This window comes from Aythya ferina (assembly GCF_964211825.1).
Source record: "Aythya ferina genome assembly, chromosome: 7".
Lineage (NCBI taxonomy): Eukaryota > Metazoa > Chordata > Aves > Anseriformes > Anatidae > Aythya > Aythya ferina.
This window is the reverse complement of record NC_140302.1, coordinates 27,823,408-27,835,756: the sequence shown is the minus strand read 5'-3', so window position 1 is coordinate 27,835,756 and position 12,349 is coordinate 27,823,408. Positions and strand designations below refer to the sequence as shown.

Genomic DNA, 12,349 nt, shown 5'->3' with positions numbered 1-12,349 from the left:
ACGGGCATTGAGCCAAGTTGGCTTCTTGCAACCCAGCTTCAGGATGCTGTTTGTCTGGTTATGTTTCCACATACATTTCTACTCAGCCTGTGGTGGGTAAAGATGCAGGTACATTCTGTCCTTGCTGTATCACTGACACTTTTCAGCAAGCCCTTAGGTTTGACACGGTAGACTCCTGAACATATGCCAAGATTCCTCTTCTTTACAGGACAAGGTTTCAATTAACATATCTTTACAGAGACCAGAGGCTGTGTTGTATAGATATGAACTCATCTGTCTGGTTTCTATGGAGAAATTATATTTTTTGCCTTTGATAGTTTTAAGAATTGTGAAATTGTACAAAGGTTAGGGAAGGCAAAATGGAAAACCTGGCCATAATTATTTTGAGTCCAGCTATCATGTCTCCTCCAGATAGCTTTTGGCCCAACAGGCTGCAGCTTCTAACACATCATCTAAGATGATGTGGTACTGAGTGGCACTTGACCAGGTTACAATGACCAAACTACAGGGAGAGATAAGGATTTTTTACACTTGTGTCACACAGGAACAAAGGAAGCAACATTTTTATTTCACTTTCACACACTGTAGGATGTCAGGCTGTGCTTCATTTTAGGACTTCCAGTGAAAGAATTGAGTAGAGAGTTAATGGTACCTCAGTGGGAGATGTGCCTCAGTGAGAGATGAATAAAAACTGATTGTGGACGCTAAGGTATATGTCAGCCAGAACCCAGGTTACAGCTGTGGATGTTTGGAGATGAGGGTGGGGGTGAGAAGTTTCCTTTTTTCCTAGATGCATTTTGTTCAGCCTGTCTTAGGATTCAGCTCCCACAGTTGAAATTTAAATTCTGTGTGCAAGAGCACCAAGAAAGGATGAAGAAACCAGAAAGTGCTTGAAGTGGTATATCCACCTGCATATATGTCCAAGCCTTAAAATATTTTGTAACACGATGTTATTTCACCCCTATTCTTAGGACCCTTAGAGGTATTCTGAGAATTTTCCCCAGCAATTTGTTCTCTGAATCAACAACCTTTATTAGCTCTGGCAGAGTACCACAGTTATCCATTTAAGAAAAAAAATAAAATAAACAATAAAGTGAAAGGTTGAAGAAGACAGGAGTTAGTATACCTGTCAATGAATAAAAGGGAAGATGCAAAAAAGAAAATTGAGGTGAACAGAGGTCCTGCCTTTCCCATGGGAACATCAGAGCTGTGGGATATCCTGGGCTGTACCCACTAAAATAAGTTTCTTCCTGTGCTACCGGAGCTTGCCATGAGGATTGGTTTGTTGAATAGTCTTGATGAAACTGCTGTGTGACAGTTTTCCTTCAGTCTCCAAAGAAAATGAAGAGGTTACGGAGAAGGCCAAAGGTGTACCTTGGAGAGAAAACAAGTCCTCCACCCTAAATGGCTGAGGAAACAGGTTATCTCCATGGGGGTTTGCCGTGCCTTTCATTGCACTATATGCTATCAGTAGTTTCTACTCTGCCTAGTTTACAGAATACTAAACATGAAAAAATGATCAGAACAGTATACCTGATCACTCATTTTCTTGACAAGCACCTCAATACTTCCTGTTTTGTTTTCTTGTTTTGCTATTGTTGTTGTTTTTCCCCACAACCACTTTGAGAGGAACCAGATTGTGAAGGTGTTAATGTAGTTTACTGGGAAAGGGCACGAAGGACAGGTGTGGAGAATGGTAACTGCTCACACATTTAGTGTTTGATGACTCCTTTCAGCACACTTTAGTTCAGCTGTGTTATGCTGTTATTAACTCACTACCAGTTTCCATTGTGGTTAACATGAAAGGCAAATCCCCACATAGATAGTCTGGATGAAGTCTTTAAAGTGTGACAGTTTCTAAATGGTCCTGATGATTTTTTTTTTTTTTCTGACAGTTTCCATCCAAAGATCAGAATAAACTTTTAAATTCTTAGATATCCTAGTGCCTAGGGAAGGAAGGTTTCATGGTCCTCCCCTCCTTGTAAACAGCAGTACAGGATTTCAGCCCAAATCTATTGCTGAATACTTCTGTGCTTCTGTGATCCTGCTCAGAGGAAGCGCCGCAAGGAACAAACTTCTCTCCACCTCTTTTTAATAGCTTTGTTTCTTCACCTTTATGCTGCGTAGTTGTGAGTCCTTTCACCACATGCTTAGCAGGGGTGCCCGTCTAAAACCAAAGCCCAGAGTTTTGAGTTCAACCCCAGGCTTCCATAGAGGTCCTCCCAGTTGCCTGCGTTGCAAGACCACCACCTCTCTGTGCCTTCGTGCAGTGCTTAGCATGCTGGAGGTCCACTCGCTGCCCTGATGCCTCCAGAAAACATTGTGATAAACTTATACAAAAAGAGCTTGTTATTTCAAACCTCAGAGCCATCCCAAATGACGGATGTTTTTCAACTGCCCTGTCATCTCATTATAGATAGGTTTTGAGGAAAAAGAATAGGTTTTCAAGCATTCACAATAAAAGTAATTTCTTAAAGCAAAATGGTTCATTTATCCTGCACAGGGTAAAGTCATATACAAAACAATAACAACCTGCCTTTTGAGGTGTCTTGTATTTTTGACAGCCTTAGCCCACAGCCTTTGATTAGATAAAGACCTTAATATTGCATTACAGCAGAATTACCTACATTATGGCAGCTGCTTGTTGCAATTGTGTTGACATGACTAGCTTCTCGTGTGAATGTATTCTGGTCTTTCTAATCTCTTTAGCATCAGCAGCAGGACATTTTATTTGCAATTGATTTTTAAATTTAGGAGTAATTGAAGTTTAAGCGCAGTTACCTTCTTGCAACAGGGACAGGTTGATACTGTTTAAGTCCTAATTATACACTGATTAAAAGTGATTGCATTGCCAAAGTGAGCAAAGGCTACAATTTGTTTCATTCTTAAAGGCTCAGCATAGAGAATTAATTGTATTTCCAGGAAAACAGATCAACATAAAGAGGAAGCAATTAAGAATTCATTGCTGAATCATAAATTTCCTAGCAATTTTTGAAAGGTAGACAAGGTAGACCTAACTTTGACAGCCAATCTTGTTGACAACAAAGATACACCATTTACTAGTTTTGGTATTTGATGATAGAAGCTTTGTCTACAGTCAGTTGTACTGAGTTTTGCTTAAGCACATAAGGTAGGAATGGGTTTGCTTTCATTTGGGAACATCTAGTCTTGCAGTGTTCTGGTGTTTGCTTTGTTTTCAAATTTAATAATGAAATGACAGCCTGCAAATTATTCTCATATAATAAGTAGGATAAACAAAACCAGTCACACTTTTTGTATGAGCAGGAGTCATTTCATAAACAGCATAAAAAATAAGAAAGCACAAGAGGGAAACCAGAGCAGTAAAATACACTTGTACCTTAGTGACAGGGAAAAGCCTGGGGTCTAAACAGGTTAGAGCTGGGCGTTCTGGATCTGAGTTTTGTGACTGTCACAAGCAATGTCTAAACTAGATCTGAATGATCCCAGATTTGGGGAAACACTTAATACAGACCTGTGTCTGCACAGTATTACTTTTATTATTTATTTATACACAGGATATGTCTGTACAGTGGGCTCTGATGTTGCCTCTGATCTCTCAGTGGTAGAATATCAGGATTCCCCGAGACATGTGCAGGCAACACATGCCACACTCATGTTGGAATCTGTAAGTTTCTTTTAATCCCAGTTATAGGGTTTTCTTTTCTCTCTCTTTATCAATAGCAGTGGTTTCTCTATTTCCTACCAGCCTGCTAATAGGAGAAATTTCAGTCACGGCAAACGGGACTAGAAAACTAAAGTTGCCACAGTGTTTTTATGGTTGCATGAGCTACTTGGCGCAACTCACACAAAGCCACTAAAATAATCAGATGCAGAGAATTCAGTGAACAAGGGATGTTTCTGTCTCTTCGACACAGAGAGTTATGACACAGAAAGATGACATTATAGGGTGGCTGGAAGCAAGGAAAAACAATATTCTTTCTGCAGCAGTAGAGGAGCATGAGGTGGCACATGTAACTTTTGATTGCTTTGGCTTTCTCACTGTGTTTTCCTGCATGCATTGTTCAAACAAAATGGCAGCTGAATAGCACAGCAGCCCACCCAAAGCTTTGTTATTTTCAACTCCATTAATCCTCTGTCATTTCTGAGCAGAGTAACTCCTGGTCTGTAATCCATGAAAACTAAGTGGTGCCTGGTGCCATGGTTATTAGTATTGTCATTCTGAAGATGAAATTGTGCAACATTCACCACAAGCCAACTAAAAAGTCACTGGAGGCACCTTCTGGCCCTTAATTTTCTTTCTGATGAATGAACAGAATTTTCTGGAAGAGGGGAGAATTGCCCAGGGCACCAACCTAACTCAATGTTGTTTCAGAGAAGTGCCTCACATCACTGTTAGGTTGCTAATGCTGGTCCCTGGCACACGAGGCTGTCCAATTTTTGACACACTTCTAAGAATCTCCCAGTATTTCGTTGAAAGCAGTGGAGAGAACAGTGCCACTACTGGGTTAGGTTGGAGTATGTCAACAATTAGTGGTAAAACACATAAAACTCAAAACATCAGGAAGGGCATACACAGTTTACTAACACCTCTTTATAGGATATTAATAAATATATATATTTCAATCAGCGTAAAGTATTGTCACTGGGAAATCACCATGGTACAGGAACTATATGAATTCTGCAAACCTTACCAGGTGATAGATACAGCCAGACCATTCAGTTCTTCCCCTTTTCCATGACCGCAAAGAAAGACAAGTAAATGACAATTGTGGAGATTAAGGTTGTTTCCAGACTGGTTTCATAGGAAAGCAAAGCTCACATGACAACTCTGAATGTCACTTTAATGACCGTTGAACAATTCTGGCCAATCTCTTCCAAATGTACCAGAGGAGCTGGGTTCCCAAAAAATGTACTTCCTACATTTATTTTTCCAGCTCAATCAAAAGGAGCAGCCCAAATTTCATCCTCAACATCTTTCTGCTGTAAAGAGGAAAAACAGAATTTTACAATTGCATGGAGACTATATAAAATCAAAGTCATATTCACTTAGTATACATTCACTGAGAGATGCATATGTATAAGAAAGCATGCATACAGAAATCCATGTTTTCTTATACTTGTCAACTAGTAGACAAATCAAACCCCAGGGTTCAAGTCAAAAGGAAAATCTTTGATTGTAAACAAAGGAAAGTCTCAACTTGTAGTAAGAACATGAAAAGCAGTTATCAAAAAGGTTAGATTTATTGAGGTGAATGCAAAGCAATTCCATTGAAATAAAAATCTGCTTCAAAACCTGAACAGTTGAATAGCACTTGCTGCTTTAAATAGTCCTTCAAGGAGCTGTTGTCATTTTGGGTCACTCCCTTGGAAACAATGAGTTGTTTCCAGACTTATACTGGTGGCATTGGACTGAAACCTTCCCTAATTCTGAATTCTGGTCCTGTGATTACTTTCTCCCTAGTGACTTCCTATATTGGTTGAAACATAAACCACTTCAATGACTATACCTAATACTTATTTACTGTTTCTAGTATAATAATTTTTCCCAAATCATTCTTGCACTATAAGGATCACCTGGGGAGCTCTGAATGTTGTCCATCCTGGACATTGGCACCAGATATTACCACAAAAAAAAAAATAAATTGATTTTGCCATAATTATTTTTATAAGTGTTGTTTTCTCAATTACATGATTTATAGACTATTTCAGACTCAATTTCTGCATTTAAGAAAATGCAGAAAAAGAGCAGGCCTAAAGCAAGAGGAATATGTGAGGAAAATCAAAATGCTTTACATTACATAAGCAGTAAAAGAATATAAAAATCTCTTTCTTAAAGCAGTCTTTGCTGTAGCCATGAACACAGTATGTTTTTGACTTCACTTTTTCCTACTTTGGTTATCTTCATTTTTCTCTGTCTCTGGAGCAGTACTCTGACAACAAGTATCTTCTAAGCAGTACTAACAATTAACAATTAAACCAAAAGATTCATGATATCTGAGGTCCCTGAGTCCTCCTAGATGTTCAGTTGTACTGAGAGATGACCATATATAAGGGTATTTCATCTGCCCACTTTCTTATTTTTATTTCTTAGTTTATGAAAAGAGGTGTTTTTTTTGTTTTGTTTTGTTTTTTGATGCTACTGACCAAGAATTTTAGTGGTAAACTTCCAATAGTATGTATCTGATAAATATAACACAAAGTCTAATAATTGCTGATCATACACTGGTTCATAAAGGAAATGGAAAGTAAGCCTGAATTGGTTTAGTGAAGGCTGATCCAAATTCCACAGGGAAAAAGAAAAAGGAAAAAAAAAAAAAGGAAAACCACTTTTTGCATTGTCTTCAGTGGCAGCTGTATCAGGCTCAGAGGACATTTACAGATCACAGAATATTGAATTAGAATCATGGAATTGTTAATGTACAATATATGCATAATAGAATCACGGTTAGAAATCAACATTGATGTTCATGTCATATAAAAATAATAGAAATCTGCTACTCATGCAATTTAAAGCAGGGTGAATACAAAAGAAACAGGGCAATGCTCTGAGAATTAAGGGGATTCTAACACAAATCAAAACCTTTCACATACTCTTTTTTTCCCACATCATAAATGGATCAAAGTTTGAAAATATGACTGAGATTATTATGTTTGCATGAATATTTTACAATGTATAAACAAGACCTTTACTTTGTAGGCAGCTTCTGTATGGAAAAAAATCAATTTCCCATAAAGAATTCACAGGAAGAGCTGTATGTTCAAAATGTACTTTCTATTTATTTCACCCCAGAAGCTCATCTAACCAACTTCCTTTTCAGGAGGGAGGATAAGTGAAAACACATGCTTGGACATTCAATATATTTTTTTAACTTCTTGAATTTTAGTAATAAGGAGATAAACTTGACTCAATCTAAACTAAGGATGGACAAAGATTTTTGATACAGCTCTGAAACTTTCCAGTGCTTTTAGAACAGAAGGTACAAACAGGTCTGTTTCTGCATTTTTTTGTTGTTGTTTGTTTGTTTGTTTTTGTTTTGTTTTGTTTTTCCCTGTGTTATGCCTAGACTATTATGAAGCATCAAGTATATTAAAGAAAATGATCTGTAGTCATGGTACCTGCTAACACCACTTTTGTTTACATTTAGTTATGGACACTGGCCTAGTACTGAGCAGAGTATTCAGTGCAGTGCCCTTTTGTAGTATTCCTGCCTTATTCAGAAGCTTTTGCTTCTGTTCAGAGAACCTGTTTCTTATTAAAATGTTTGAGTAAAGTTAAGTTTCCTCAAATATTGCCATCACACACCAAACATCTGAAGAACATCTGTGGGCTTTGCAAGACGTTCTTGAATTGATGGTGGACTCCCATGATTTCCATGAAAATCCACACAACTGTAAAAAGCTGTAAAAAGTAGAAAGAAAAAAAAAAAAAAAAAGAAAAAAGAAAAAAGATGCCTTGGACTTACAAGGACATTCACCAACAGTTTTGAAATGTGAGTTCCCATTGCTGCTTTGAAAACGAGCCAAAAGAGCATTTTATTTTGACTTAGTAATATTAGAGAGCTCTCTACTGAGGCTGTCTAGATCTTTTGAATTATTTGAATTTCAATAGGATGAAATAAGAAAAGCAAGCTCCTGTTCAATAGTTTTAATATTACAGAATAGTGGGTCTTCTATACAGCTGAACCTAAAGGCAGAGTTTGGCTCAGATATTTTATTGTAACATCGTCATCACCTCCTTTAGAGTTTTATATCACTGTACATCCCAGCTGAGCAGGCTGTGCTAATAATTGTTCTTTTTTGAAAAAAAAAAGAAAAAAAGAAAAAAAAAAAAAGGAATAAAAAAAGAAAAAAAAAAAAAAAAAAACCACTATGAATGTAACCCCTGTTTGCCTTCTTTCAATTTCATATTTTTCTTTCTTTTGGTCCAAAAAAATAATTTTTAAACTAATCAAAATGGTGTTGAAGAATTGTTTTCTCTTACACAAACTGTAAGAGAAACTGTTTCTGCTACAGGTGAATTTCCTCCCACCCAGACCCTCCCCCCAAAATTCTGCAGGTTAATTCAATCCCAAATCAAACTCTTGCTCCATGACACCAGCTGCACAGAATGCAAACCAATATAAAAGGCCTCATGCAGAGTTGATCTTGTTTGGGTGGTTCAACAGTGGTATTTAGCTGCTACATGCTGGTTCATAGAGAATTTCTTGCTAATGAGCAGCTTGAATTATAATATTTACATCTGGTTCAGCAAGAGAAGGTAAGTGCTGTAGAGTTCCTGTAGCAGCCTGTAAACTGTATTGTTTAATAGAAACTTCTCTCAGAATTTTCAATGACAGACTTGATAGTCTTGAAAAGATCTGAGCCTGTATCTTTGCAGTGACAGTGAAATAACAGTTTAAAAAAGCATATGGATTATTTTTATTTTTCTGTGGTTAAATGGGTTGTATGTACTTTAAATATCAGTAATGAGTGATTGAATTGTACGTTACCTGATAATGAAACTATGCATTCAAAGACTATAACAGACGGTATATATTGTTTAGTGCATGTTAGAGCCTTAATTGACATCTCAGAGATAATCTTCATTTCAGTATTTCCTAACAAATGTTTAGATTTGGAAATATAATTAGTTATTTATGCTGGTATTTGTGTCTATTTAGGTACTTTTTTTCAGAAATAAGCACAAATTCTCCCATAGTTTTTGACTACTGGCATCAATTCAGAAAGAAGAAACCACAGGGCAGTGTTTTCCATCTGTATATTACATAGTGGAACAGGGCTTGGGAAAGGAAGCATAGATAGCCACTCACTAAATCTAGCAGAAGAATGAAAAATTCCAGTGCTAAAACTTTGTAATTAAAACCTTGGCAAGATGTTAGAGACGTTTTTATTTTCCCATCATTTTAAGCAGTACAAGAAGCAAAATATTTTACTGATAAAAATGGTTTAATAATTTAAATCTCATAGGAGATATTATTTTTAGACCAATCTTGTTACTAAATCCATAAAAAAGAAAGTCAAATATTTTGGTACATCACCCTTTAAACTGATACAGGAATATAAACACAACTTTATTTCAAACCATTTGTGAAGAACTGGTAAGTTTAGGAATAACAGTGGTGCTGGGCTTCAACCTCAACTTCTGGCACCATTTGGAAGGGAAATTTATTTGAAATAAACAGGCAAAAATTCCTTTAATGTTTATGCCCGTGTGTGACACAGGAGAAGTCAGAGCAGTGAGTATATGAAATGTGATTACTGTTTAGATAAGATCCACAGAATAAAAGTGGACCCTCTATTACCGTCTTTGTCTATTCATGAAATGTCAGACTTCTCTTGGATTGTTTTGATCACAGAGTGGCCTGCTTATGTATAACCTGAGAAGCTGAAGGTAAGTTATTCTTCAGTAATTAAGTCACTTTACTGATTAGGCTTGACTTCTCATGCTCAGTCTCATTTCAAAAGATGATGACAAAGACCCTTAATCTTTTGAGAATTATGAGAAAAATAAACCCTGCAGTAAAATGGGAATAAGAAGTACGACTGGATCATTGGTTTCTAGATCAAGGTGATGTACATCTTCAACTAGTTCTGCATTTTGTGATGTGCATGAAGAAAAATGAGAATGAATTCCAGGGATTGCATAAGGGAAACATGTAAGTAAACCACATGAACATATAATTTATGTTTAAATAAGCCTTTCCAGCCAAACGAATGTTTTCATAGCAGGGTCAGATAAAGACAAAGTGGTTCCTCTCCTGAAAGAAACAGGAGTTCTGTCTTTATTTTTGATGCTTTTGAAGTTGTCACCTGAACTGCTTGAAATTCATAGGAAGGCCAGAATATTGGATTATCTGAACTCATGGTTTCACATTTTTGTCTTAGTTGTGGAGTGCTGAAAGTCACTGTGGTTCGTCTGGTGAAGACCATGGGACCTCCCATGCTAAGCAACGTATCTAGGCCTGAGCAAATCCACATGTTCAATTAGAACAGAGAAGATAACTCTAGAATGGTGGCTTCTGTCTTCAAACATTTGACTTTAGACATAGTTTACAATGTTTTTTTGTTGTTGTTGTTGTTTGTTTTGTTTTGTTTTTTTGTTTTGTTTTTCTTCTGGCCAATACAGTTGTCTGTCTGTCATTTTGGGAGCTAGGAATGGGTAAGGTAGTGTTTTCTGCTGTTTAATGTAAGAGTAGTGGAGTGCTTGTTTGATTCTAAGAATCATTTTGAAGAAAGTGATAAATAATCAGGCTGGGAGAAAAAGTGGGGAGCAATGATGATGAATTACTTTTTTCTAAAAAGTTTCCCTGGAACTTTTAAGACCCAAATTGCAAGCTGTTCCTGGCATTTTTTCCCGGTACAAATATGTGATGATTGACAATTTGATCTTGCACTGAGGTACACAATCCTGCATTTTGTATTAGATGCTGCATTAAGGATGCATTAATGTGGATTTGAAGAACTTTAGGTCTGTTTGTATTTTATTCCTAATCATTAAAAGAGAAATGGTGAAAGCAGTAGCTATGCTGTAAATTCATTGTAATATCCCATAGAAGGCTTTTAAGTTATTCAAACTGTCTTCCCACAAATCTAATAATTTGTGTTACGTGAAAAGTGATTAACTGTGAATTCTTGTCTACTTGGTGATAAGATCATATTTGGTCTACTGCTGTGGTGAGCATCAATTGCTACCTTTTGTTACTATACATGAAATGAGCTAACTCTAGAGATTAACAGAAAAATGTCCTTCCCACCAAAAATGCAACTAGTGCTTTTGCTGGCAAGAGTCATGGAGGGACTGGTGATTAATTTTGCAGGCATGCCTTTGTACTATTTTAAGTTTCCCCTTCCCATGGGGAACTCTGAGCTGGTTGACCTAGTTGAATCCTAAAGACCTCTTATACAGCTAAAGAGTCAAAATGGAGCCAGTCAATTGACACAAAAGGTCAGAGATGCAATTAGGGATGGAATTGGTTAGGGATGTCTTTTACCAACCTGACCCAAGATGAAATTCCTCACTGAAACAGGAGAGGTGTTACAGAAATACTTGGGATTAGAGTATTTGTTTAAGAAATTGAATTACAAGCCCATGATTCAGACCAAGAATATGAACTTGGGACTTATAAATCCTGGAAAAGTATTGTCCTTACTGCAAGTTATCAACTATAAATATTCTGTCATTTCTCATTACAATGTTTGATTTGTAAATCACACAACAAATCCAAAGTATGTTCTCGTGTTATAATTTTAATAGTCAGCCAATACATTGCTGCATTGCTGACCTATTCTCTCTGTATTTTTACAAGTGATTATGAATAGTCTCAATTTAATCCTGTTGTAGATTTGGATAGTTTTTTGCTATGTTTTATTTTTCCCTCCATTCATACTCTGTTACCTGGAAGAGTTCGGTGCTATAACCTCTGGTTTTTCAAAACATTTCAAAAGAGAACTGTGGTGTGCAGAAATGAAACATGAATGTAGTCACACAACCTGTTGCTTTTACTCTGATTTATTGGAGGAAACGTTATTGATTTCAGGCATAATTGACAAAATTTGTTGAGAAGAAATCACCTAAAAGGTATGGCAGGATTAATAGGTAGGTCAGGAACAGAACATAACTTGAGATTTAACTTGGTTCTTGTGTTTAGAAAGCAGGTTGTAACCGGTCATCTTGTCTCTGTCAGAAGGCTGGATGAAAATAGGTGGGCACCTGCAAATGATCATTTTAAACTTCTGCTAGTTTGATATAAAATGTAACATTGCCTTGAAATGTCCATTTCTCTCCATTGACTGCAGCAGTATGCTTTTCATAGAACTTTTTATATTGTCATTAAATGTGGCTGGAGTGTTTAAAGATATGGCTTTATAATTCACTAAGTATCCTGAAGAACACTGAATTAATATTTCAGTTGAAACAGTTGATTTACCAGAAAATATCTACAAATTTTACTGCTGCTACAGTTTCTGGTGAGGAAAACTATAAATCACCCAGCTACGTTATTTCTCTGAAAGCTACTAATCAGACTATTTGCCCATGCACCTTGTATCTTGAGGTTATTTTGTCCTGTCCAGCTCATCTGGAAGATTTGTGGTATAGAATGGGTCAAATAACACATCCGTTACTTTTTCAGTAATTAAAGGCAAGGTTTCTTGACTTGAATCAATTATTTTCAGGGCTAGCTTCTTCAACTTACAGAAGCTGTTTATCTGTACAGCTACATTCTGCTGGAAGTAACTTTGGAATATTTCTTCCTTTGCCTTCAGGTAGTTAAAACAGCTAATGCTCTTCATGCTTTTCATAGCATAGCCTTGGTAAGTCCTTTTTATGAGGAGATAACTTCAGGTCTTTACAAGATCTAGGGAGTCT

At 36.7% G+C, this 12,349-nt stretch overlaps 1 protein-coding gene across 26 annotated transcripts in view; it reads left to right on the top strand.

Annotated features, from left to right (window-relative positions):
- Positions 1-12,349, top strand: part of LOC311439702 (uncharacterized protein) — a 238,835-nt gene that overhangs the window by 158,993 nt on the left and 67,493 nt on the right. Inside the window, exons 1-4 of one of the 26 annotated variants that reach the window (XR_014694939.1) lie at positions 8,142-8,239; positions 9,312-9,373; positions 9,545-9,638; positions 11,631-11,684. The exons of 18 other annotated variants lie outside the window; for them this stretch is intronic. The gene's annotated coding sequence lies outside the window, so the exon portion shown is untranslated. Of the gene's footprint in view, positions 1-8,133; positions 8,240-9,311; positions 9,374-9,544; positions 9,639-9,867; positions 10,500-11,630; positions 11,685-12,349 lie in introns of those variants that run through there. 7 more of the 26 variants (XR_014694943.1, XR_014694937.1, XR_014694938.1 and 4 more) reach the window with 7 other exon arrangements.